Consider the following 27,937-nt stretch of genomic DNA (forward strand, 5'->3'; position numbering starts at 1 on the left):
TAGGTGATCCAAATCCAGTTCTTCCTCATTCTGGAGGATCTAAGTACATTCCAATATTACCACTTCTTATTGGTTAGGACATCAAGAGGAGAGGAACGTCTTTCTTACTGTGATTGGCATCATACAGTGTGTCATCTACATAATCTTAAATAAGTCTGAGAAATAAGCAACTGGGAGGATGACCTTTTTTGTTTTTTGCTGAATTACTCCCACATAACCTGAGGGGGGATAGAGATAGGGACCAGTATATATAAAACTCTAACCTATGGCATTTGGGTGTTTTCTTCCTTAGCCATACACTAACTTCTTTAGGTCAGGAGAAATCTATAGGAAAGACACACCACTCAGCCTAGCAGAGTGCATTCTTAGTGTAATTCATGTGATTTTGGGCAAAAAGAGAGCAGACTATAGTCATTCTCTGAATGAGCTTCTTTTGAGGACATATAGTAGTATCATGAATGGAGAATCTAGAAGGAAGAAATTCATAATACGCAGGGATTTGAAATCCCTTCAATCAGCATATTGTGAAGAAACTAGCTACTAAAAAGAGAAATCGAGCACAGGCCTTGCTAGAGAAGAATGATAATCGCAGTAGAAGAATCCAAAAGTCAGCATCACTGTGCAGAGATCAAGAGAATGGTGAAGAGACTCAGTTTGAAGAACTTCATGACTCCATAAGCAAAGATGGAAGCTTAGAGATAAGCTCACATCACACTATGGCTTAAGCAGATGGGCCAAGGGTGATATGGTGCAAACACTGAACAACATGGAAAGGATTTTAGAGAGGCAGTTACCTGAGGCACCTTGGTTAAGTGTCAGTACCTATTCCTTAGTGAAAAGAACTTTAAACTTAACTCAAAACTGACATTGTTTATAATTTGGGGCATATTTTTTTAAATTTATGCATAACAGTTTTTTTAAAAAATAAATTTTATTGGAGTGTAGTTGCCTCGAAATTTGTGTAGTTTCAAGTGTACAGCAAAGTAAATCTGTTAACATACATACATTTGTTTCCTTTTCATATTCTTTTCCCATACAGGTTATTACACAGTATTGAGTAGATTACTCTGTGCTATGTGGTAGGTCCTCGTCACCTATCTATTTTATATATAGTAGTGTGTATATGTCAATCTCAACCTTCCTACTCCACATTTCCCCTTTGATAACCATAAATTTTGTCTCACAATTTTTAAATCTGTTTCTATTTTGTAAGTTCTTTTGTGTCATTTTAAAGATTAGATTCTAGGAGTTTCCATTGTTGTGCAGCGGAAACAAATTCAACTAGGAACCATGAGGTTGTGGGTTCAATCCCTGGCCTTGCTCAGGATGTTAAGGATCTGGCATTGCCTCGAGCTATGGTGTAGGTTGCAGATGTGGCTTGGATCCTAAGTTGCCGTGGCAGTGGTATAAGCCTACATTTGTAGCTCCACTTTGACCCCTAGCCTGATAATCTCCATCTGCCGCGGTCACAGTCCTAAAAAAAAAAAAAAAAAAAAAAAAATTAGATTCTACATATTAGTGATCTCATGTGACATTTGTCTTTCTCTGTCTTACTTCACTTAGTATGAAAATTTATAGGTCCATCCATGTTGGTTCAAAAGGAAATATTTCATTCCTTTTAATGACTGAGTAATAATATATATGTGCCACATCTTCTTTATCCAGTCCTCTGCTGATGGACATTTAGGTTGCTTCCATGTTATGGTTATTGTAAATAGTGCTGCAGCGAACATTGGGGTGCATGTGTCTTTTCTAATTATGATTTTCTCCAGATATTTGCCTAGGCTGGATCATATGTTAGTTTTATATTTAGTTTTTAAGGACCTACATACTCTTCTCCATAGTGGTTGCACCAGCTTACATTCTCACCAACAGTGTAGGAGGGTTCCCTTTTCTCCACACCCTTTCCAGCATTTATTATTTGTAGATTTTTTTGATGATGGCCATTCTGACCTGCGTAAGGTGATACCTCCTTGTAGTTTTGATTTGCATTTATCTAATAATTAGTGATGTTGGACATCTTTTCATGTGTTTTTGGCCATTTGTCTTCTCTTTGCAGAAATAAATTTATTTAGATCTTCTTTCTGCCCATTTTTTTAATTTTTTTTTTTTTTTTTTTGCTATTTTAGGGCCACACTTGTGGCAATTAGAGGTTCCCAGGCTAAAGGTCAAATTGGAGCTGCAGCTGCCGGCCTACACCACAGCCATAGCAATGCAGGATCTGAGCCATGTCTCTGACCTACACCATAATTCATGGGAACACCAGATCCTTAACACACTGAGTAAGGCCAGGGATTGAACCTGAATCCTTATGGATCCTAGTCAAGTTCGTTAATCTCTGAGCCATGACGGGAACTTCATTCTGCCCATTTTTGATTGGATTGTTTGTTTTTTTTGATATTGAACTGCATGAATTGTTGGTATACATTACAGTTTTGATGATCCTCAACAAATTTATTCATGTCAGTATAATTCTCTAGTTAATATTTTTCTCTGAGTTTTGTCCTGGGTGAGACTTCACCGTGAATTATGGTATTTTAGTTCAAAATCGATTGCCTCCTGACATTACCTGATGATCCACAGGCAGTTCAAATTGTACATAATTAAAACTAACTCACTATCTCTCTATAATGAAAAAAATAAAGATCATTATATATAAAAAATAAAGTAAAAGAAAATAAGAATCTATACATGTATGTGTAACTGGGTCACCATGCTGTACAGTAGAAAATTGACAGAACACTATAAACCAGCTATAGTGAAAAAAAAAATCATTATATACAAAAAAAAAAAAACCCAGAAAATTCACTCTCTCTCCCCCAGACCTCTTAATTCTCTTAGAAACCATATTTTGGAGAATGATAAAACCGGTTACTTTGTTGCTCAGACCTGGTTGGTATCATTTTAGACTTTTCTCTTGAGCCTTCATCCAATCCATGGACAAGTCCTGCAGTTTCTATCTCTTAATGCCTCTTAAATCTATCTTCTTTTCCTCTTTACATGCCTTTATTTATGTATTTATTTATTTATTTATTTATTTTAGTGATGCTCAGACAGGCATAGCCCAGGGAGGACTCTTTACATGACTTTAATTTCAAGGTCTTGTCACTTCTCATTTGTATTATAGTCTTTCTTTCTCCCCTTTGACCACATTCCTATGTATCCTTCTCTTTGGTCAAGTGTGGTTTTTTTTTTGTTTTTTTTTTTTTTGTTTTTTTTTTCTAAAATGAATATTTGTTCATGTCGCTTCTCTGCTTAAACCACCACAGCAGTTCCATGGAGCTTTCAGGATAGAGTTAACTCTGCCTTAATATACTAAGCCTTCTAAGATTTGAACCCCATCTCCCTTTCTACCTTTCTACCTTCACCTCAACCCTGTGTGCAGTTCCTGCAATAGGTTTCTGTGGCACATATGCTGTCCCTATATTAACTTGTCCTTCAAAACTCAGCTTATGCCTCCTCCTCCAGAAAGTCTTGAAATGATAGACTGATTGTTCTTTGTTTCTCCAGTATTTTTTCATTCCTTTCATTATCATTTCTTTGGTGTCAGGCTTTTCTTTCTCTTTACCAGCTACTTACTAAAATATTAGCTTGCTTTCTTTCTACTATTTTTAAAATTAATTTCTCTCTTTACTTTTTCTCATAGATTAATATATTCTAAGTTTTGGTCTACTCTTCTATGTACTTTATCTATGTACATATTAGCTTTATAATCTTTTGTGGAAGAGAAACTATTTTATAGACAAATGTTTAGTCTTGCTTTATCAATGACATTAACCTAAGGAAAACCCAGGAACAAACGCATTGAACTTTTCTACCCAATTCCTTTAAATTAGTCTTCTTACTGTAACAACTGTTCTCAGCAGTTAAAGATTCATCTGTATCAAAGATTAATAGTTTATTGGTGCATAATCTTCAAAGAGAGTCTTAAGGTCTGCAAACCAGAGATCCAGCATGAGGATGGGTCAGAAGTCCAGGCTGCGCTCATGTGTGTGACTTGTGGCAAGGTAAAGGTTTCTATTTGTCAGCGATAAGACAGGTAGGCCAAGAGCAGCCTCATTCATAAATTTGGTCTGGGTCAAATTCAATTCATAGATATTCAGCCAACAGAAGTGTGAGTTGCAATTATTCATGGCCTTGAACTGCCCCACCTTGGATCCTGGGAAATCAATGTGGCTTTGTTCGGTAGTGACTGCCTGAAAGGACCATAAATCAGGAGCTTCCATACAAACCTTTTATTGTCAAGATAATGGCAAAGAAAAATGATAGCAGTTATCACACTTACACAGTTTAGCCTTTTTTCCTTTTTCACTGATGTTTTTTCCTATTTTCTTTCCTTTCCTTTCTTCTTCTTCTTTTTTTTGAAATCTAATAGGCAGATATAGCTTTTGGGTTTTTCTAGAGGGATATCTGATCCAAAATGGCATACCATTCTTAAGGGGCCATCTTAAATAATTTTATTTGTTGAAACTCATTATGGATATGCTGTATTTTGACCTGGTATACCAAGTGGTTGTCCAAAATGAGAGTTTTTTATTTTTGATAATTTTAAGTCATCTCCTATAAATTAATATCCTAAGTGTATATCAGACCCAGAACATTATACATGCTATTCACATGGCTGGGATTTGTTCATTTGCCCCTATACAAAATGATTAGTAGCCTTAGATGGTTGTGGTGTGATCATTTAATCAGCATCAGTAAGACTCTGTGTACTCATGATGCCCTGACAAGCTGATATGTTGCTACCTATTGTGTCTTACAAGAAATTTGTCACCAATAATTGTTAAGATAACAAAGATTGTGAATGACTTTGTTTTACAGTTAGGTTGGACTCACAGTGAATCTTATTTTTTTGGGTGGCTGCACCCACAGCATGTAGGAGTTCCCAGGCCAGGAATCAAACCTGTGCAACAGCTGTAACCAGAGCCACAGCAGTGACTACGCCAGATCCTTAACCTGCTGTTCCATGAGTGATTCTTATGATGATGCTATAGATGCCACTTTCTTTAGTGGGAGAAATAGTAGTGCAGAACCATTTTTCCTAGGGTTTTATGTATGTGCTAATTATTATCTAATATCTGTTTACTTCCTTTTCCTTAAAGAAGCCTTGATTTTTAGCTGAGTACATGTGTAGTTAGAATAAAGACTGTATTTCCAGAAGCTGTTCTTGTAGATAGGTATAGCAATTGCCTAAATTCTGGCCAATGGGTTGAAAATGGAAGTAGCATGTGCAATTATATGAAGTGTCTCTAAAGGGAGAGGCCATGCTTTTTTGTCTTCTTTCCCTTTACTGTTGATTGGACTATGAAAATGATGGCTGAAGCACCATCAAATTTCTTGGACCACAAGATAAGCTTGGGAAAGGAAATTACTTAAGGAAAGGGATTGGGTTCCTGATTCTGTTGAGCCTCCTACCGAGGCCAATTTCTGGACTTAATGGATATGAAAAATAACCATGTTTCTAATTTGTTAAACTTCCACTATTTCTTTTTTTTTTTTCTGAACCTAATTCTCAACATCAGAATAAAGTAAAGGTTGAGAATTGAAAGTAATGATTCTATGATTCCTAAATTCCAAACCAAGTCTTCTGATCTCTGAACCTTTCCATGTAGATAACCCAGGGGCCTCCAAATTTAAGTCTTTAGCTTCCTCTCCAGATTAACTCCTATTGTGTTCTTCTTTTTCTCTGTTAATTCTAAACTGAAATCTTGACAATATCTTCAGTTCCTTCCCTTCTCTTGGTGTTATGAGAGAATTCACAACAGTCCAGAAGATTTTCTTCCTGAAATGTTCTTGAAAAATCAGAATACATTTTTTTTTTATTTTCCCACTGTACAGCAAGGGGATCAAGTTATCCTTACATGTATACATTACAATTACATTTTTTTCCCCACCCTTTGTTCTGTTGCAACATGGGTATCTAGACAAAGTTCTCAATGCTACTCAGCAGGATCTCCTTGTAAATCTATTCTAAGTTGCGTCTCATAACCCCAAGCTCCCAATCCCTCCCACTCCCTCCACCTCCCATCAGGCAGCCACAAGTCTTTTCTCCAAGTCCATGATTTTCTTTTCTGAGGAGATGTTCATTTGTGCTGGATATTAGATTCCAGTTATAAGTGATATCATATGGTATTTGTCTTTGTCTTTCTGGCTCATTTCACTCAGGATGAGATTCTCTAGCTCCATCCATGTTGCTGCAAATGGCATGATGTCATTCTTTTTTATGGCTGAGTAGTATTCCATTGTGTATATATACCACTTCTTCCGAATCCAATCATCTGTCGATGGACACTTGGGTTGTTTCCATGTCCTGGCTATTGTGAGTAGTGCTGCAATGAACATGCGGGTGCATGTGTCTCTTTTAAGTAGAGTTTTGTCCGGACAGATGCCCAAGAGTGGGATTGCGGGGTCATATGGAGGTTCTATGTATAGATTTCTAAGGTATCTCCAAACTGTTCTCCATAGTGGCTGTACCAGTTTCCATTCCCACCAACAGTGCAGGAGGGTTCCCTTTTCTCCACAGCCCCTCCAGCACTTGCCATTTGTGGATTTATTAATGATGGCCATTCTGACTGGTGTGAGGTGGTATCTCATGGTAGTTTTGATTTGCATTTCTCTTATAATCAGTGATGTTGAACATTTTTTCATGTGTTTGTTGGCCATCTGTATATCTTCTTTGGAGAAATGTCTATTCAGGTCTTTTGCCCATTTTTCCATTGATTGATTGGCTTTTTTGCTGTTGGGTTGTATAAGTTGTTTATATATTCTAGAGATTAAGCCCTTGTCGGTTGCATCATTTGAAACTATTTTCTCCCATTCTGAAAGTTGTCTTTTTGTTTTCTTTTGGGTTTCCTTTGCTGTGCAAAAGCTTGTCAGTTTGATTAGGTCCCAAGGGTTTATTTTTGCTCTAATTTCTATTGCTTTGGGAGACTGACCTGAGAAACATAGGCAAAACACTCTCTGACATCAACATCAGAATACATTTTTGACTGGTGTTTTTGACTGGTTTCTAAAGAAAAGTAAATATACTTATCAAGATGTGCCAAGTAGTTACTCGTGACTTGTGTACCTGTGTCATTTTTCCTGCATCATCAGTTAATTCTGTCTCATTAGGTAGAGCTGCTATTTAATACTTTAATTTAATTCCTGGAGACCTGTCTGCATTTTGCCAAAGGTGTGACTACTGCTTTCTGAATTGCAAGTATGTTATGTGATAATATAAAGAATATATGCATCTAAGTTATTCTAATATATTTTATATTTTTGATGCAATTCTGAAAGTAAAACTGTTTAATCCATCTCTCTAGATTACTGATAAGCATTATATTAAGAAAAGTGTTATATATAAAGTTCAAAGTATTGAAATTTACAAAATTTTCTTTTCTAGAAATTAATGTTTGCAGAAATGTTAATGGTTTGACTTGGGTATAATTTTGAATAATAATTGTAATAGACATCCATCATTATTTATAGCTGACTATTGTTTTCTAAACAGCCTTTCTTTCTATGGAGAAATTAATGCATCTTAAGTATTTCCTATCTTATAAGGATTTCAGACTCAAATTCCCAGACTTGTGTGTAGCTGGGTACCCAGACCTCACTGTTAGGTGAACCTGAATGAGACTTCAGTTCAAAATTGGGCATTGGAGTTCTTGTTTTGGCTCAGTGGGTTAGGAACCCACTAGCATCCCTGGGGATGTGGGTTTGGTCCCTAGCCTCATCAATGGGTTAAGAATCTGACATTGCTGTGAGCTATGGTGAAGCTTGCAGAGGTGGGGGTTGCTGTGGCTGTAGTATAGTATTGCAGCTGCAGCTCCAATTCAGCCCCTCTCCTGGGAACTTCCATATGCTGCAGGTGCAGGCCTAAAAAAAGAAAAAAAAAAAGGAAAATAATAATAATTATTAAATTGGGCGTTTTGAAGCATCAGTGGCATTTGCACTCTTTTGATGCAAATGTTGGCAGAAGTAGTGGCTTAAGGAAAGGGCAGAGAGTTTTGGAAAGATTTCTTCTGAAAAAGGCACATTGAGTTTGGTGGTTATGGTGATATTATCAGAAATGAGTTTCAGTGCACAGTGTTTAGAGGCAGCAGAGACAGCTGTGGTTTCCTAACCAGCCTAGGTCTCTGTAAGTTCCTAGAATCAGACCCATATGTTCATTATTATATTCCTCAAAACAGTTCTAAAAACTATGTATCATTGTTTATCTACTTGCTTATATTTGATCACACTTTTGATTTATTCTTGTATTCTAGTTCATGCTAAGATACTAACATTGATATATGCTTTGGTATTGATTTTGGCTAAAATATTTGATTTTTTAAAATCTACATATATCAAAATATATACTTATTTATTTAACAGACTTATTGAGATATAATTGATACCCAATGAATTACATTTAAAAAGTGTTTGAGGAGTTCCCATTGTGGCGCAGTGGTTAACGAATCCGACTAGGAACCATGAGGTTGCGGGTTCGATCCCTGCCCTTGCTCAGTGGGTCAAGGTTCTGGCGTTGCCGTGAGCTGTGGTGTAGGTCACAGACGCGGCTTGGATCCCGAGTTGCTGTGGCTCTGGCGTAGGCTGGCAGCTACGGCTCCGATTAGACCCCTAGCCTGGGAACCTCCATATGCCGCGGGAGCGGCCCAAGAAATGGCAAAAAAGACAAAAAAAAAAAAAAAAAAAAAGCTTTAAAAAAAAAAAGTGTTTGATTTGACACATCTTTGCATATGTGTAACTTTCACTGTAATCAAGATAATGAATATAAAAAAGATTATGAATATAACAATCACTCACAAAGTTCTCTATGTACTTTAATAATTCCTCCCTCCCACCTATCTTCCCTGTCAATCCCTGATGTGTTTCAGTCACTGTATATTCATTTACATTTCTAGAGTTTTATGTGATTATGATTGTCTATCTTCTTTCATCAAACATAATTATTTTGAGATTCATCCATGTTGTTGTGTGTATCTACAGTTCATTTCTTTCCTTTGTTGTGAGTATTGTTGAGCTTATTTGATCTATAGGTTTATCATTTTATCAAATTTAGAAAATTTCAACCATTATTTTTCAAATATTTTTCTGCCCCTTCTGCTCCCCTCCTTTGGGGACTCCAGTTACATATATATTAGACTACTAGAAGTTGTCCAGCATTTCACTAATGATTCGTTCATCTGTTAACAAATTATTTTTTCTATGTTTCATTTTAGAAAGTGTCTTGTCTTCAAGTTCATTGATCTTTCTTCTGTACTATCTAGTTTGGTCTTAATATCCTCTAGTGGATTTTTAATATCAGGCATTGTGGTTTTCATCTTCATAAGTTCAATTTCTCTTTTTAAAAATATCTCTGTCTCTACTTAACTATTTGAACATATGAAATATAGTTATAATAATTGATTTAATTTCTTTACTGCTAATTCTATGTCGGTTATGGGTCAATTTTGTTTGATTTATTTTTTCCTTCACATTAGGTGGGAAATGTGGGTTGTATTTTCATGTTTCTTCATACTCCTGATCATATTTTCCATGCTTTTTTATATGCCTGGTAATTTTTTATTGGATATTGCTAACTTTATGTTATTGGGTACTGGAGATCTTAGTATTCCTATAAATATTCCTGAGCTTTGTTCTAGAGTATAGCTAAATTATTTTGTAACAGTTTAACTCCTTTTGCTCTTGCTCTTATGATTTCTTAGGTGGAACCACCCCTGTGTCTAGGGCTAATTACCCCCCCCCATTAAAGCAAGACCCTTATGACTTTACCCAATGCCCTGTGAATTTTTATTTTTTTTAGTCTGACTTTTCCCTCTGATCTTTTCAGATGGTTCTTTTCCTGGCCTTGGATAATTTCTTTGCATGCCAATGCTGAGCATTAGAGAGAGACCCTTTGCAGATCTCCAAAGTTCTCTCCCTGTATGGCTCACTCCTCTCTGATACTCTATACTGAGAACTATGGCTTTATTTGTATCCCCATACTCTTAGCTTCTTTTTAAAGTCAGAGAGTTCACTGGACTTTGCCTCATTCCTCTTTTCCTGAGCCAAAGCTTGAAAAGTCTTCAATACAGCAAGCTGGGGAAATCACAGGGTTCCCTTCAATATAGTCTGTTTGGGACCCATGATCTTGACAGCCTTTTTCCTTAATCTGGAAATGCCATTGTTTCATACATACTGTTTGTTTTTAGTAGTTCCAGGTGGGAGGGTGTATCCAGTTTCTCTTACTTCATCTTAGCCAAAAATGAAATTCTGCAAAGAGAATGTAAAAATTGTCCTTTAAATGGTGTACAACCATCACCTCTATCTAGTTTTAGATGTTTTCCATCAATTCAAAAAGATCCTGGAATTCCTTGGTGACCTAGCAGTTAAGAATCTGGTGTTGTCCCTGCTGTGGCTTGAGTCACTGCTGTGGCCTGGGTTTGATCCCTGGCTTGAGAACTTTTTCATGCCGTGGGTATGGCAAACAAACCAACCAACCAACCAACAAAAAAACCTTATACCCATTTGCAATCCATCATCTTTGTTCCATTACCAGTCCAGACAACTACTAATCTTTATTCTGTCTCATAGAATAGAATTACCTTTTCTATTCATCTATTTAAATATTTTGCATATTTATCTAAATGGAATTAGACAATATTTGTATTGCCTTCTTTTATTTAAAATAAGGTTTTTGAGGTATAGTCATATAATAATATTTATCATAGTTTGTTCTTTTCTATGACTGCACATCTGGTTTATCCATTCACCAACTAATGGGCATCTGGATTATTTCCACTTTTTGGCTATTATGAATACTGCTTTGATGAATATCTGTACATGATTTGGATTATATACAGGATATGCATTTTATGTGGATATACGTTTTAATTTCATTTCTCCTCAGTAGATACTTAGGAGTGAAATTGTTGAGTCATATTAAATTTACGTTTAAATTTTTAAGAAATTGGTAAAATGATTTCAAACCAGCTCTGCTATTTCCTGTTTCCACCATCAATATGTGAGGTTTCCAGCTTCTCTACTTTCTCATTAACACTTGTTATTATCTGTCTTTTTGATTATATCTTATCTAGTGGACATCATGTGGGTATCTCATTATGGTTTTATTGCATTTCCCTAGTGACCACTGATGTTGAGCATCTTTTCATGTGCATATTAGCCATTGTATATCTTCTAGAGTGAAACATTTACTCTATATAAATATTTTTATCTGTTTTAAATGTGGATATTTGTCTTATGATTGAGGTATACAAGTTCTCAGTATTTTCTGGGTACAACTCCTTTACCAACAGTATGATTTGCGAATATTTTCTTCCAGTCTGTACCTTATTCTTTTAATTTTCTTAATGGTAACTTTGAAGTGCAAATGTTTTTAATGTTGATGAAGTCCAATTCATCATTTAAAAATTTTATTGATCATGTTTTGATATAGCTAAGGGTGTTATCATTTAAGAGGTTAAGAAATTTTTTTTCTATAAGAGCAAAATAATGCCATTTGTAGCAACATGGTTGCAAATAGAGATTCTCATACTAAGTGAAGTAAGTCAGAAAGAGAAAGACAGGAGTTCCTGATATAGCTCAGTGGGCTAAGAACCTGACATAGTGTCTGGAAGGATGTGGGTTCGATCCCTGGCCTTACTCAGTGGGTACAGTATCTAGTGTTGCTCTATCTGCAATGTAGGTTGCAATTGTGGCTTGGATCATGTATTGCTGTGATATAGGCTGGCAGCTGTAGTTCTGATTTGACTTCTAGCCTGGGAACTTCCATATGTTGCAGGTTCAGTCATTAAAAGAAAAGAAAAAAAGAAAGACAAATACCACATGATATCACTTATATATGGAATCTAAAATATGGTACGAATGAACCTATCTGCAAAACAGAAACAGACTCACAGACATGGAGAACAGAATTGTGATTGCCAAGGGAGATGGAGGAGGGAGTGGAATGGACTGGGAGTTTGGGGTTAGTAGATGTAAACTGTTACATTTAGAATGGATGAGCAGGAGTTCCTGTTGCATCTCAGTGGGTTAAAGACCCAATGTCTTTATGAGGATGGGGGTTCAATCCCTGGGTTAGCTCATTGGGTTAAGGATCCAGCATTTCCACTAGCTGTGGCTTAGGTTTCAGATTCAGCTTGGATCTGCCTCTTGCTGTAGCTGAGGTGTAGACTATAGCTGCAGCTTCCATTTGACCCCTGGCCTGGGAACTTAAAAAGAAACAATAAGAAATGAAGTCCTACTGTATAGCACAGGGAACTATATCCAGTCTCTTGGGATAGATCATGATGGAAGATTATATAAGAAAGGGAATGTCTCTCTCTCTATGTGTATGTATATATGTATATATATATATATGACTGGGTTACTTTGCTATACAGCAAAAAATGGCACAGCATTGTAAATCAACTGTATCAACTATACTTTAATAAAAAAAGGAAATTATTTTTCTACTTAAACTAGCCAGAGGAGATTTTGCTGTTTAAGACTAAGAAACCTGATTTAATAATTTAGAAAGGAGACCAAAAGATATTTTAGAATAATAATTTAGAAAGGAGACCAAAATATATATTTCCATTTCAGAGATTTTGAATCCAAAATGAGAGCAAGCTACTCTGGAATGATAAAACTTTATTTTGGACAGTTGTAATTTTCACTGCTTGCCTTTGCTGCTGTCAACCAGAGAATGCTATAGGTTCTTCTACCAAGAGACATTTTTGTCTGAATGGATAAAGTTTTTTTTTTTTTTTTTTTTTTTTTTTTTTTTTTTTTTTAACTCTGAAGAACTCGAAAGGAGTTCCAATTGTGGCTTAGCAGAAATGAACCTAACTAGTAACCATGAGGATGTGGGTTTTATTCCTGGCCTGGCCTTGCTCAGTGGGTTAATAACCTGGTGTTGCCGTGAGCTGAGGTATAGGTCGCAGATGCAGCTTAGATCCTGTGTGCTGGTTGCTGGTGTAGGTCAGCAGCTGTAGCTCTGATTTGACCTTTAGCCTGGGAATTTCCATATGCTGAGGAAAAAAAAAAAAAAAGAACTCCAGAGACCATATTGGACATTTTATGTTGCTTCTTGGGTCCACGAATCTCATTATAATTTTAGATAATTAGAAAGAGCATATCACATGTTAGTGAGGCCTCAAATGGGAAAAGAACAGCCCAAAGCCAAAACTTCTTATGATAAACCCATGATTTTTGTTTTTATGGTTCTTATGAGAAGCTAGTGCTCTGTTTAATTGGTTACCATTTAGATTGAGGAAAACAGCTCTGAGACATAGAAGTGAGTCATTAAATCAAATGAAAAAAATTACTATTTAATAAACAAGGTAGATAATCCACTACTTGTTATTGTAAACAACTTAGAGCCACCATGGAATCTTAGCATCTGAGGGAGCTTCAGTGAAGTAAGACAAGAACTGCATTAGGAGATGGGAAAGCCAAATTCAAGGCCTTACTCCAAGACTAACTAGCTCTGAGATATTGAGCAACTCACTTTTCTTATCTGAACCTCTTTTTTGTCATCTTCAACACAGACTAGGTATTGCAGAGGTTTTAAAGCTTAGATCAGTTTATATATAATCATCTGGAAACACCTTCTTTTCTAGCTCAAACCAGCAATCTTTATTTTAGGACAGAGTGAGAAGGGCTTTTTCTACTTTAAGGCCTTGAGTAGAAGTAAGTTCCTAAAGAAGTGAGCATCTGCATACATATAAGGAGAAAATGCCAAGGTAGACTCATATATAAAGTGTTTGGTATTATTTTCTGCAGTGAATATTCTTGAGAGTAGGACAGAGATGGCCTGGAAAATTGTTCTTCTGACCTATGAGGTTGATCCTTTGCTGTTTATCAGAGCCAAGGGTCCCGTTGTGCAAAACAAATATGTGCTTAGTGGAGGGTACCTCAGGCCAAAAGCCAGCCATGCACACAATTATGAAGTAAGTGAAGTTGCATTCTGCAATGGTTGTTGTTATTTGCATATTCCCTAAAGTTTGGGTACTTTTTTAGTGAGACACATATGTAAAAGTGCCTGCCACAGTAGCTGACAGAAAGTGGGCACTCATTGAATATCACTTCCCTGCCCCTGTCTTTCTTATGCCTTGTCCCATAACATGTATTATGCTTTTTATTTTTCATAAATATTGTTCTCTGTTCATCCATGCTTCTCAATTAAAATCTGCCTTTGTCTTTGATTCCTTTTTAAACTTTTGCTTTTACTCAGAGTTTACCAACTGTACATATTTTTCCATCTTGAACTATCAGATATCTAGCTAACAGAATAAAAGGGAAATCCATTTAGATACACAGTATTAAATTAATTTAACACATATTGATTGAATGCTTACTGTATGCTAGGTAATATTCTAGTGATGAGGATACTTTTAGGAACAAGGAAAACAGCAGTTTCTTTCTCCATGGAGCTTGCATTCTAAGTAGTAAAAGGTAGGGACATGAATCAATAGTGGATATGTTATTTTTACTGTCCCCAAATCCATTTATCTATTTTCTTGTTTCTTGATAATTTTTCCTGATAAATTTCCTGATGAAAATTTTGATCTTCCTTTGATTGGAGTCATAGTGGGATTTGCCCTTAAATTAATCCAATCTCCAATGTTACGGACACATGGCTATGCTAATCCAATCAGATGCTCCATCAGCTTGAGTGACAAAAGATTGAAGCTGGCACTCCAGAGTTCCCGTTGTGGTGTAGTGGAAAATGAATCCAACTAGGAACCATGAGGTTGTGGGTTCGACCCCTGGCCTCGCTCAGTGGGTTAAGGACCTGGTGTTGCCATGAGCTGTGGTGTAGGTCACAGACATGGCTTGGATTCTGCATTGCTGGGGCTCTGGTGAAGGCTGGCGGCTGTAGCTCCAATTCGACCCCTAGCCTGGAAACCTCCATATGCTGTGGGTGCAGCCCTAAAAAAAAAAAAAAAAAAAAAAAAAAAAAAAAAAAAAAAAAGTGGTACTCTTACAAATGCCATTGATTCCTGTTACCTAGAACTTCAGAGGTCGACTTATTCCTGTTGCTTCCAGAGGCCTTATTCTTTGTTCTTTCTGCATGATTCTCCTTCAGTGTCTCCTCTCTTAAGTTACTGAGTTTTGTGTCGCTTGGAATCCAGTAATCCTAGCTATACTAAATTGATTAAGAAATATTACATTTATTTACCTCTATATATTAACTAAATTTAACTCACAGTTTCATCCACTGGATTGGCAGGAAATTAAGTTTAATTTTTATTAGAGGGACCTCCTTCCCTTTAGGGATAAGAATGCAAGAGGTTACTGTTAGCTTCAGTCACTTGGGTCTGCATGGGTCATTGTTAAAATACTATTCCAGCGTCTGTGCCATACCAGGAATAAAGAAGTCCTTGATGTGGCTGGACATTGTGAATTAAGGTTCAGTTTCTATAGATGCACATGTAAAACAGTATATTTAAATATATATAATTTCTCTGAAACTTTGTACTCTTCAGGTAATTATTCTGCTACAAAACCTCCCTCAGTCAGTTAACTTATCTGAGAGCCTAGGCAATCTTCTAAGAACAGAGGGCAAACTATCATGTTCATTCTGTTTTGTTTACTTACCTGTCTTTTCTAAATGACCTGAGGTTCAGTTTGTATACTGAACTCTAGGGAACAATTCAATTTTTTCATTTATTAAGTTTCTGCTCTGTCTCAGGTCCTATAACGAGGCTCTGGAATTACAAAAAATAACTTACTGCAGTTTCTGCTAGACTCACAGTCAGGGTGAGGAAAGTCGTTTAACAGTGGCCTGGTGGCTAAATGATCAAATAATTATAGAAGTGATAAGCGCTACAGTAGAGGTATAAAAATAGGCATAATGGGGACACAAAGAAAACCATTGAATCTGTTTGAAGATGTTGAAGGAAGATGTGCAGAAGGAGAGGATAATTGGGCTGAATCTTAGGAAGCAAATAGAAGTTTGATTAATATACAGGTAGAGTAGGAGTGGTACATTCCAAACTAAGTGAGAGAGAGAGAGAGGGGAAGAGAGTGGGAGAGAGTGAGAAGAGAGAGAGGGATGAGAGAGAGGTAGAACGGAAGATGGGACGAAAGGAGGCGTGGCCTGAGCTAGAAAATTCAGACAATCCAATAAGACTGGAAGGATAGGAGTAAAGAGTCCATTGGGGAACTCTTTCCATTTCCATTGGGAAATGAGCATGGCAAGGTAGGCAGAGGACAAAGCATAGTAGATAAAGGATAAGTTTTATAATTAAGCTGTCCTATGTGAAAATTCAAATTCTGCCCCTTTAATGCTGTCAAATCAAAAAAGTCACTTAACCCAGTGTCCTTATCTATAAAAGGGTGAAGGTAGCAGTACCTCTGTTTTAACATTATTGTAAGGATTACATGGATTCATGAATGTAAAATACTTACAACGATATCTGCCACATAGAAGAATTCAAGAAATCTTTTTCTTTCCCCCACTCCCCTACACACCCTGAAAATTATCATGAAAGCCATAAAAGCTGAAGGTTACTGATAAAAATTGCTTGGTGGATGCATTTGGGAAGTAGTGGGAAATTGAAAAGAGGAATAAGCTGGCTTAAAGAGAGCCTTTGAAGCTTGGTAGAAGCTTTCGTGAGTTAAGGTCACAAACTTAAACTCTACTTAATTGCAAGCATAGTGTTAAAATGAAAACAGAAACCAATGATACAAATTGCTACAATCTTGTCAACTAATAAATCTATACTGTAATTTATCCCTGATAGTTCTATTTAATAAAGACCAAAATCTCTATTTTCAGCTTTTGCAAATTTGCAGAAATAGTATAGATGGGATAATTTACATTGAAATTCGCTTAAAATTAAACCATGACATTTTTCAGTTACTTGACAGATATTTTTCCTTCTTTATTTTTTCCTACCTTCTTTCCTCCCCTTAGGGAAATTATTGTTAACAACTTGATGTGTTTCCCTCTTATGTATTACTCTATGATTCATAAAGCAAACAAACAACAACACCTATGCTGAACATGTGTTGCTCATTTTCCTAAAAATGGAATAACCATATACATTTCTTTGTAACTTACTTTTATTATGTGAAAATAAATCAGGGACACCCATCTAATTGTAAGACTCCCATAATATAGAATGTTATGCACACAGTGAAAAATAATTATGCACTCTTCATATCTATAACAGAGAGCATCCAGGTTATCAGCTCCCAAAGATATATCTCCCCAGTTCAATTATCTTCCTGGTGGGCAGAGATTTTGACCATGGGAGAATTGTTAAAAGTTACTTTAGAGATTACTTTTGCAGTGGTGGGGCAAAATTTTAGAAGGAAAGAATAGGAAATCACCTTTCAGATCTCAACTCTAATGTTATTTCCCTGAAGGAAGGGTTCTCTGATACCCCTCACTATTAAGTCACCCTCTTATATGTCCAAATAGAATTTCTACTTGTTTTTGTTACATATAGTAGCATCATATTAGTAAACTATTAATTATTAATAAACTACTTATTGTCCATCTCTTGCAGCCATTATATATATACCATTACCAAATATAGTGCCGGCCAGATTAAAAAAATATTCAAAAATGACTGAATGAGCAGGAACATTTTTGTGGGGGGAGGATAATTATACAGGTACTGAAATTTGATGCAGCAGAATGGAAGTGAGGGATGAGTCAGTGACAAGGAGGTTGCCTCAAAGACTCAGAGGCTCATATTTTCCTTTGTGAGCACCTGGAAGTTAAAGTTATATTCCTTAATATTTTAGGGTCAGTATGTTAGTTTTTATTGATCCACTCGGAAATAAATCAATGCTTAGAGACTCACAGTAACTAAATGCACAGAGATATTGTTCATTTAAAATAGAGGCTATCCCTTTAAAGTGCTTACATTCTCAACAGAGGTCACCCTGTTGCCAGTGTTGCAGTATATGGGGACTTGAAATCATATTCAGCTGGTTTTTTACTGGGAATATAATTAGGAGAAAGAGAAGTGATTATTTTGAAGCCTATTTTATGTAGGTTGTTTTACCTGACTACAGTCTCTCTCTGATGTACACAGTGCTACTTAAGTCCCCTTAAATGCTTCAGCATTGGTTTCTACCTAACATTCATGATTTCTTGATTATTTCTTGATTTCTTTGTGTCAGAAGAACACAAAGTGTTTAGGATGTGGCCCTAAATAGCAAAAGAGAGAGAGAAATAAGATCTAGAGTTAAATGTATTAAATCTACAAATAATAAGAGGAGATAGAACGTTTCTCAAATCCATAATATTTTGTTAAAACTTAGTTCCTCTAGCCTGGGAACCTCCATATGCTGTGAGCGCAGCCCTGAAAAGACAAAAGACAGGAGTTCCTGTCATGGCTCAGTGGTTAAAAAATCCGACTAGGAACCATGGGATTGCAGGTTTGATCCCTGGCCTTGCTCAGTGGGTTAAGGATCCGGCGTTGCCCTGAGCTGTGGTGTAAGTTGCAGACGTTGCTCAGATCCTGCGTTGCTGTGGCTACAGTGTAGGCTGGCAGCTATAGCTCTGATTCGACCCCTAGCCTGGGAACCTCCATATGCCACAGGGGCCCAAGAGAATGGCAAAAAGACAAAAAAAAAAAAAAAGACAAAAGACAAAATAAAATTAAATAAATAAAAAAAATATTCTTCTGGTTGCAAGCAATAGAAATCACCAAGTTACAAAAAAAAAGTCACTTTGTTGTACAACAGAACTTGATGAAACATTGTAAATCAACTATACTTTAATAATAATAATAACAACATAATTAAAAAAACAAAGAAGTATACCAGGGTAGCTCAAAGGGAAGGATGAGCCTCAGGAAAGGCAGGAAATGGTGTTGACTCTGGAGAGCTCAGTGGTGAACCTTGTGAGCCATTCCAGCTGTGTCTACTACATTTTTATTCATTTAATTTCAAGTTCATAGATGTAAGACAAATCTCTGTCAACCCATGTACTTCTAACTATGGTAAATAAAGATCAAGAGACCCTGAAATAAGGTTCAGTTAGTAGTAGGATTGACAGAAACATGTTGTTATAGGGTAAATTCCTCAGAAAAATTTGACAGGACATAGTGGCTACCTGAATATGGGATAGGGAAGAAAAAAATGAATTTTAAAAATGTTAACTTTCATGGCCCATGATGTTTGGAAAAATAGTGGTGTTGTGAGAGAAGTTGGACTGTAAAGGGGTTTTCATGGGAGGAGGAGGGAGGAAATTATTTTATGTTTGCCATTATGGATATTTGAATGTATCATGATGATGAGATGTCCAAGCTAAGATTTTAAAAGGGAACTATAGGGAGTTCCCGTCGTGACTCAACAGTAATGAACCTGACTAGTATCCATGAGGACAAGGGTTTGATCCCTGGCCTTGCTCTGTGGGCTAAGGATCCAGCATTGCAGTGAGCTGTGGTGCAGACATGGCTCGGATCTGGTGTTGCCTGTGGCTGTGGCATAGGTTGGCAGCTACAGCTCTGCTTGGACCCCGAGCCTGGGAACTTAAAAGCAGCAGGTGCGGCCCTAAAAAACACAAAAAAGAAAAAAAAAAAAAGGGAATTATAGCGAAGATAAGACTAGAAACATAGAGTCAGCTGTGGGTATAGCCATGAAAATAGAAATAGTTCTTCCCAGGGTGAAATTTCTGCATCTCTGACTCTTCTAGCTTCCTTGGACATAGGAACCATTCCTTTCTCATCTTTCAATCTCCTAAGGCTTAGCACTTAGTAGGTGCAAGAGGAGTCATTCTGACATTAAATGGAATTGAAGTTTAGAGAGAAAAGAGTAGAGTGCTAAGAAATTTCCACTTTCTCCTGGAACTGGTTCAAAATTTCATCTTCTTTTCTTAAGTCTCTGTCAGAGTAAAACTATTTTAGAAGCTATCTCTTTCAATAACCAGAAAGTCCGTCCACACTGTTTTTATTTCCTTCAATCAGATTTATTTATTTATTTCTTCAATCAGATTTATATAACTAAGGAAGGATTTTTTTTCATTTTCCCTCTCTTGGTTTTTGGGCTTATTGCATAACAGATACTTAAGCCCCAAGCATCTTGGGAGGAAACAATGAGAGATACTTAAGTCCAAGGTTCCCTTTGATTCTGACAAAAAAAAGAAAACAAATCTGGAAAGATAGTATTCCAGGATATTTTTCTTACTCTTCACTACTAAATCAATACTTCCACCAGCAGCAAGAGGCAGGATGTTTTCCTTCACAGTGGAAGTAGAAACTAGGTTAGACACTCTGATAATAGGTGACAGTATTGTGGAGATGGATGGGGATGGATGAAATATAGATTTTATTTGGTTTCATCTTAACTGCATTTATTCTATCCCCATTTTATTGCCCATTCATTGTTCCATGTCAGTTCAATTCTATTCTATTTCAACTTGAGATATACACACAATATAATGCTAGGCATTTTCACGCAAAAGCATTTTCAGATCTTGTCCTCAGCTAAATTCTCTTAGGGATTTCAAGTTCCCTGTAAAGAATTTTAGTGATTTTAAGTTCTTTTTTATTTTTTTTTTTTAATTTGCCTTTTTAGGGCTGCACCCATGGCATATGGAGGTTCCCAGGCTAGGGGTCAAATCTGAGCTGTAGTTGCCAGCCTACACAACAGCCATGGCAATGCAGGATCCTAGCTACATCTACAACCTACACCAAGGCTCATGGCAATGCTGGATCATTAATCCACTGAGTGAGGCATCCTCATGGATACTAGTTAGATTCATTTCTGCTAAGCCATGACAGGAACTCCCTGATTTTAAGGTCTTATTTGTAAACTTCTAGGCTTTAAATATTTTATTAAAAGTGTACTCCTATAATGTCTTGGTAAAGGTAATTGATTTATAATTATTTCCATGATAGTTGGTATTTAAGGCAATTTAAGGACTTGCATAAAGGATGAGTTCACTTATCTAAAAGTTGGTCAAAATTATCAAATTCTCATGCAAAATCAGTTGTTACCCTATTGAGTGAAATACAATTTTTGTTGGGTGGAGTTACTGCAATCTTTAGATGGGTTTGACTCTTCTGGTCTGGAGTCATATTTGTGGAAAATGATAACAATCTGCTTTCCTAAATGCCATTGATCCTTAATAAGATAATCTGCATCATCTTTTCTTCTATCCTCACATATAAAATAAAATTAGTCACTCTTTGCCATCAAAATCCCTTTCATACGTTGCAATAATAGCACAAATTGAGCATTGACTAGAACCTTGCTAACCATTTTACATGAGATATGTATTCATTGCGTTCATTTTACAGAGGAAGAAACAAAGGCACATAAATGTTCATGTGCTCAAATAAGTGGTAGCATTAACATTCTAATTCAGATGGTTTAATTCCAGAATCAACAATTTTGACTCTTGCCTCCCATTTCTGAGATAGTTGTTTTTGGTGTACACATGAAAGACATCAGAATGAATATCCTCAAGTAAAGAATTTTTTGTTCTGGCCTGCTATGGGGGGGTATTCAAATTGACTGATAGTGGCTATCTTTTGTTGGGTCTACTCTAAAGCCATCCTTGCAAAAGCGCTATGAGGTAGGTATTAGTGTTTTTATTTCTCAGATGAGGAAACTGAGTTTAAGGAGGATTACGCAGCTTAACCAAAGGAAGTGGTAATGGTAAACTCTGCAGAGAAGCCAAGTTCCAAAATCTCCCTTCAGCATCACAAATTCCGACTATATGTTTTGACCTCAATCTCCACTCATACTCTGGTTCTGATGTATATGTAGCTGACAACCACCTGCTTTAGAATCAGCTAGGGGTGCTAGTTAAGAATGCACCTCCCCAGTTCCAACTGTAGTAATTCAGATTCAGTAGATCCTACGTGTGGCTCAAGAACTTGCACTTAAAGCTACTACTTCTTGGAGATCCCATTATGGCTTAGTGGGTTAAGGGTCCACTGTAGTTGCCAGTGAGGATGTGGATTTGATCCTTGGCCTCCGTTGGTGGATTAAGGATCCGATGTTGCCTCAAGCAATGGTGTAGGTCATAGCTGCAGCTCTGATTTCAACCCCTAGCCTGGGAACGTCCATATGCTACAGGTGCAGCCATAAAAAGAAACAAAAAACCCACTCTTCCTTGACCTTTTTATGCACAATAATCTTGGAGAATAACTGTTTTATTTAATATCAGGAATATGCTCATGAGAGAGAAAGACTTTTTAAATCTTGAAACTCAAGTCTTCATACACATTTTGAAAAATAATTGGTTAATAGTGTGCTAAAAACTCTTGTCTGTCACCAGTTGAATAAAACTTCAAGGCTTGAAAACTCTCTAAGACCTGAGAGAAACCATGAAATTTCTGGTTTCTGATGTAGTAAAAATGATGACAGGAGGAACAACTTGTATGCCATTTGAAAGATCATGGCCTTGGGGCTGAAAGCCCTAGGGAATCAATTTTAGCCAGAGAGGGCAAAGACAGGGGAAAAAAAGCATGAACTCTGCAGAACAGATAATTCTATGTTCAGTTTGTAATTTTGAACAGAACTCTTCTGCCAGCCATTAGCTCCTTTGGTTTCTATTTAGCATTGTGTAATGGTCTCTCAATTGTCCAGTGATTTACCAGTTATTTTAGGATTTCTGTTTCTTTGTTACTTATCATCCCTGCCTATGAAAAAGTGAACAATAAAAGTAATCAGTTGGGAACATTTTAATGAGGCAATCTAACCCAATGCTTTGCATTCAAGTATTTGTGCAAATTTGCCTCCGGCTCTGATTTACTTGGCCTAATGAATGAGAACAGATAAAAAGATTAGAGAATTTCTGGTAACTTTGAGCTGAAAAAAAAAAAATGAGTCATCTATAGGGAGATTTTTACAGTAGAATGATCTCTGAACAGATAGTTTAAGTTGTTTACAATGCACTGCCCAAAAGGATATGGGGACAAGATTGTAATTTGGTCTTGATATGAGGTAAGACATTAGCCATGTTGTAGAACGTCCTGAAAGTTAAGATTAAAGCACCAGCAGATGGTTATAACTCTATTTTTCTGTTCCTCTGTGGGGTCATGACTTTTTCAACTGTGTTGTTCTTATGACGTGGAGACCCTGAATATAATTTTCCCTATTTAATTCCTGGAAAAGTGTACACTTGTGCATTAAGTTAGCCATCCCCAGTCCCCAATTCAGTAGAGAGCAAAGTTTTCTGGTTGATCCAAGTGATACTGTCTTCTAAGACTGCAGGGTTTTGTTAACTCTGAAAATCCCTCAGTTCTCTTGTAATCTTATTTAGTTAGGTCTCTGATTAACACTGAATTTTTACATTATTTCTTTTAGAGTCCCTGGAGATAAAGTTTAAGAATTTCATTAGTCTCAACTAGATAACAAAAAACTATGAGGCATTTTAGAAAATGTATAATTAATTTTAGAGGGTTATATGACAATGCCAACCCAAGCTTTAACATACGGCAGCAAGGTCTATATCACTGCCAAATTTAAAGAGAAAATGATAATTAGTCTTTGACCTTAGAGTCTTTTGGAAAAGGACTATGTTACTTGGAAAGTAGCAGATTAAAAACTATTCTGAAGAATGAAGCAAAAACCTGATAAAAGGCTAAGTGAATGGCTCTCTACTTAGCAGTCCTAAATGCTGAATACTCTTTCATTTTTGAAATAGTGTTACATAAAACTGAAGTAGATATAGATTTTTCTGCCTTTTCATTGTTCCCTGTCAAAACTATGATTGTGACTGGAAAGGGACACTCTGCACAAGCAATAGTTAATGGATATGTCTTGCTTTTTAATTTGACGTTTGTTAGATCAAGAAAGATAACCAGATATTTAGATTTTTCTCATAGTGGTATATATTCTAATGCTCATAATTTTGAGCTGTTCCATTCAAAAAATAGCTTATGTTTAGTTTGAAGTTATTAAAACTTTAGGAGATAGTTATTTTTTAAATAAAAATACATTTTTTACCAGCAAGTTCAGTACTAAAGATCGTTCCTATTCATGGTGACTTTGCCTTGTAAACAGTTCTATGCATCTGATCACAGGTCTGACTCAGTCTAAATTGAAAGATTTTTTTTTATGACACAATATTCACTTTTCAAGATCACACTCTTCGATTGTGATTTGCTAAACTTCTAGGTTAAACAGGACTTCAAGAAAATGATCCTGTAAGAACTCATCTCAGTTGTTCAAGCTCAAGTGGGCAACTCTATGAAAGTGATGGAGTCTTGTATACTCAAAGAAGACCATCAGGATGAAAAACATTTCTAGTTTTCTGAAGGCTCAAATTTAGGTCAGAGCTTCGAAAAACAAAAACTTCTCAAGTAAGGTGTCTGGAGACGGCAAAATAACAATCATCCTGAAGATAATTAAGCTGACACTTATGGCACTTAGTACATACTGGATATTGTGGTAAGCACTCCATCTATAAACTACTCATTTACTTCTCACTTTGATCCTACTGGATAAGTAATGTTTTTATTCTAATTATACAGTTGGGAAACTGAGGCATAGAAAAGGGAAGTAGGCAATTTTTCTGAGTTCACACATTTAGTCAGGAATTGAACCTGGCAGTCGGGCTGGCAGTCTATGTTCCCAGGTTCAAACTGCATAAAGAATGAGATTCCCAAGACATATCGCCACCAAGTGAAACTGCACACGTCTAGATTCACAGGACTGAAAGCAGTGGGAACAGGTTATATATCTGGCTTTCCAAAACAGTAAAAATTCATCTATTTTCTAGAAAGGAATCATTTAGGTTTTTCCTAGCTTTTCAGTTGAGGGGCTTCTTGATACCTATTTCTGGAAGGCACCTGAGGGATCATGCACAGGCCTCCAGTGGCCTACCAAGGGGCATCAACCAAATGATCATTAATAAACACTGTGGGAACAAGTTCATTTCAGACTTATCAAAAATGATCCTTTGTTCTTCTTTCTCTTCAAAGGAATGCCGTTGGGGAACAGGGAAACAAACTGCTAGAACTCTCCCTGTCTGGTTTAATCAGGCAGAAAACCGTTGAATCAAGCCCATCCCCTTAGCTGCCCTTTGTTGGCTGCTCCTGGATCAGGCCAAGTGTGATATGAGTGACAGAGCCATGTTGGATGTTCGTGCCACATATTCTGATGAGTTAGCACCCAGCTGCTGCTGTCACACAGCTTCTTAAAAGATGCATTAGGGCATCCTGGGTGGTGGGGGAATAAACAGTGTTTCCAAGGCAAAAAGGCTGCTTGAGAAGGGGCTGCCCACAATCAGTGGCACAATTTGCTTAGGTGCACAGCCAGCACTGCAGTTACTGAGAGTTATGCCGCTCCCTTCACTTGCGCTTGGAAAGGGGCCAAGGGCAGCCTTGAAGGGGAGGGGCTGTGCATAATCACATCATCTTTCTTTTCTAGGCAAACTTGTTATGGAAAGATAAATGACTGTCTACTCTTGTAACAGTTACCAACAACCACTAACATATATTGCTGTGGGTCAGATTTGTACATTTCTAGCACTGCTCCTTGGGGATAAATTCATTGGCATTGATTATATACTTTTGTTAACTTGAAACTATCTTAGAGGAAATAGATAATGCTCAGTAAGTCTCTGAGCATTCTCTCAGTTATATTTTATGGAAATATATATTGATAAGGTATTACAATGGGGTTAAAACTTACAGTCCTAACTCAGGTGTACAGAAATGATTATTTATTTTTCCATTACTAAATAATGAATCCAGTACTTGCTCTGTTGGTTGGAAACTGTTACTCTTGCCACTTCAGCTTATTTCAGTTATTTCCAACTTATTCTGACATTATCTTTCTGGCCCTCTTCTTTGGTCATCTCAGGAGATGATCTAAGTTGCTGAGTGCCTTATAGGTCTTCCTGGTATTTGAAGAGAAGTGTTTTAGTCCTTGCTAGCCTCTACTGAGGTAGAGAAGCTCTTTTCCAGCCCTTGGGCCTCATTTGCAGTGTCTAGTGCTGATCTACTTGGCCTCGTTCCCTTAGGTTCTCTTAGGCCACAGGCCCTTTGAGCATATTCCTGTTTTTTTTTTTTTTTTTTTTTTTTTTTTCTTCTGAAGATGCTCATGAACTAATGGCTGCTTCCTGTGCAGAAAGTTCATTTTATGGCCCTTTAGGGGGCTGACTCTGGCTTAGTTGTATAGAGCCTTCCCCAGCCATTGTGGTGGCCCTTGTGTCATATTGCTTTGGTGCCATGCTGAGTCTTCCTAAGAGTTTGCAGTGTTCCCTGGCTATGTTTTGAGAAAGAAAACATTTACATTCCTGCTCTGGGTGTTTTAATTGCCCTTTTATTCTGGAGTTTTAATCATAGTGGGGTTGGTGGGCAGGTAGATTGCAGGTTATGCATTCACCCATGTCAGCACACTGCAACTTGGCCACCCTCTGTAAGACTCTTACGGGCTCATCTATTTCTTCTCCCCACCTGCCTTCCATTGAAGGCTTTATCTACTTCTGAGTCTTGGAAAAACCTCATGTTTTATCTCTGCTCTGAGTTTTATACTATAAATACTGTGCTGAGTCACTTAAGCTCTGGCTTACTAAGGCCCACAAGGTCCATTTTCTCACAATAACACCTGAAAGCTTTGCTTTTCAGACTGTTGTCCCAGATACTTTTTTTTGGGGGGGGAGGAAAAACCTTTATTTTCACTTTTTATAAAATGAGAAATCCCTTTTATGGAGCAGATATTGTTTCATGCATAATCATAAAATAGACTAAATCATGTAGACTAAAAATGATATTGAGAACTCTGCCAATAGCCAGTTTTGACTACCAAAGCTGAGGAATAACATTTGGTTTTCTGTTGTAGTTGTCCTGTCCTGGAAGTAAAGAATGCAGTTGTTTGACTCAGTGGGTAGGGTAAGAGACATGAGGGACTCTTGGGGAAGAAAATGCATCAGTTGCCATTTCAAAAAATTATCCTTATTACAGAATTTTTTTTTTTTTTACGGTGTGCATTTAAAAAAAAGTTAAATCTCTCCTCTTTTTTTCTCCTTATCCATTCTTTGATGCCATTGAAATTTCCTCATTATTGGGGAAAGTTCTGTGCAACTGCAGCTCCACCACATCAGATTGTTGCCCATGTATAGACCGTCTAAAATAGGTGCTGACTGTGAGAGGGGTGTTATTATGATTTTTCATTTTTCATATGAGAAAACAGTTTTTGAAAGATTGATGTTCACTCAGCTAGTAAGTGACAAAGCTGGGATTCAAACTCAAGTCTGCAACCTCATATCCAAAATTTCTACAGTTGGTATTATACTCCAATTTGAGTCTATTTCAAGGTTATTGCACAGACATTAAGCTAAATCTATTCTGAATACATCACATGGAAATTAATTTCCCACAAAAATATTTTATATGTGTACAATTAAAAATTACATACTGCTTTTACATTTGAAAGAAAATTAACTGTCTAGTTTCTAATAATGTCAAAGTTTCTTTTTTGGATAACTAAAATAAATCATTCTGATTAAGCAGAGTTTAGAAAGTTCTTTGGAAATAAGCCCAGTTGATTGGAAATCTAAAATGAACCAGTAGGTCTTCAAAGAACACTAAAATTACAAATACCAACTGTGGGTATTTCCATCAGAACAATTTTATAGAGAATTTAATTTGCCTGATACGTCTTATACCCATTAAGTGGGAAGTGAGAGTAAGGGAGAAAGAACATAAGAATGAATTATTGGATGGAAACCTTGAATAAGTTTTAGATTACTTCTAAAACTAAAGTTTAATAGTATAAGACAACATGAATGGAAAAAAGCTCATATAGTATGAACAGGTGATTTCACTGTTTTCAGTAGTAGAAATATCAGCACTTGAAATTTGTGATAAATTTGTATCATATTCATGAACACACCAGAAACCAATGCCCTTTCTTAATGATACCAGATGCATTTTAATTGGGATTTATATATATATATATAATGATGTTTATTTTTTTCATTATAGTTGGTTTACAGTGTTCTGTCAGTTTTCTACTGTACAGCATGTTGACCCAG

The 27,937-nt window shown here is 36.7% G+C and overlaps 2 protein-coding genes across 5 annotated transcripts in view; one reads left to right on the forward strand and one right to left on the reverse strand.

Annotated features, from left to right (window-relative positions):
• KANSL1L (KAT8 regulatory NSL complex subunit 1 like) overlaps positions 1–27,937 on the reverse strand; it is a 579,301-nt gene that overhangs the window by 432,476 nt on the left and 118,888 nt on the right. The window lies entirely within an intron of this gene.
• CPS1 (carbamoyl-phosphate synthase 1) overlaps positions 1–27,937 on the forward strand; it is a 308,550-nt gene that overhangs the window by 140,241 nt on the left and 140,372 nt on the right. The window contains exon 4 of one of the 4 annotated variants that reach the window (XM_084998960.1): positions 24,073–24,345. The exons of the other annotated variants lie outside the window; for them this stretch is intronic. The gene's annotated coding sequence lies outside the window, so the exon portion shown is untranslated. The remainder of the gene's footprint in view (positions 1–24,072; positions 24,346–27,937) is intronic. 4 annotated transcript variants of the gene reach the window in all.

The sequence above is a fragment of the Sus scrofa genome, chromosome 15 (assembly GCF_054392235.1).
Source record: "Sus scrofa isolate SSC_HxYL_T2T_F1_AM1 chromosome 15, Sscrofa_HxYL_maternal_Yorkshire_Landrace_v2.0, whole genome shotgun sequence".
Taxonomy (NCBI): domain Eukaryota; kingdom Metazoa; phylum Chordata; class Mammalia; order Artiodactyla; family Suidae; genus Sus; species Sus scrofa.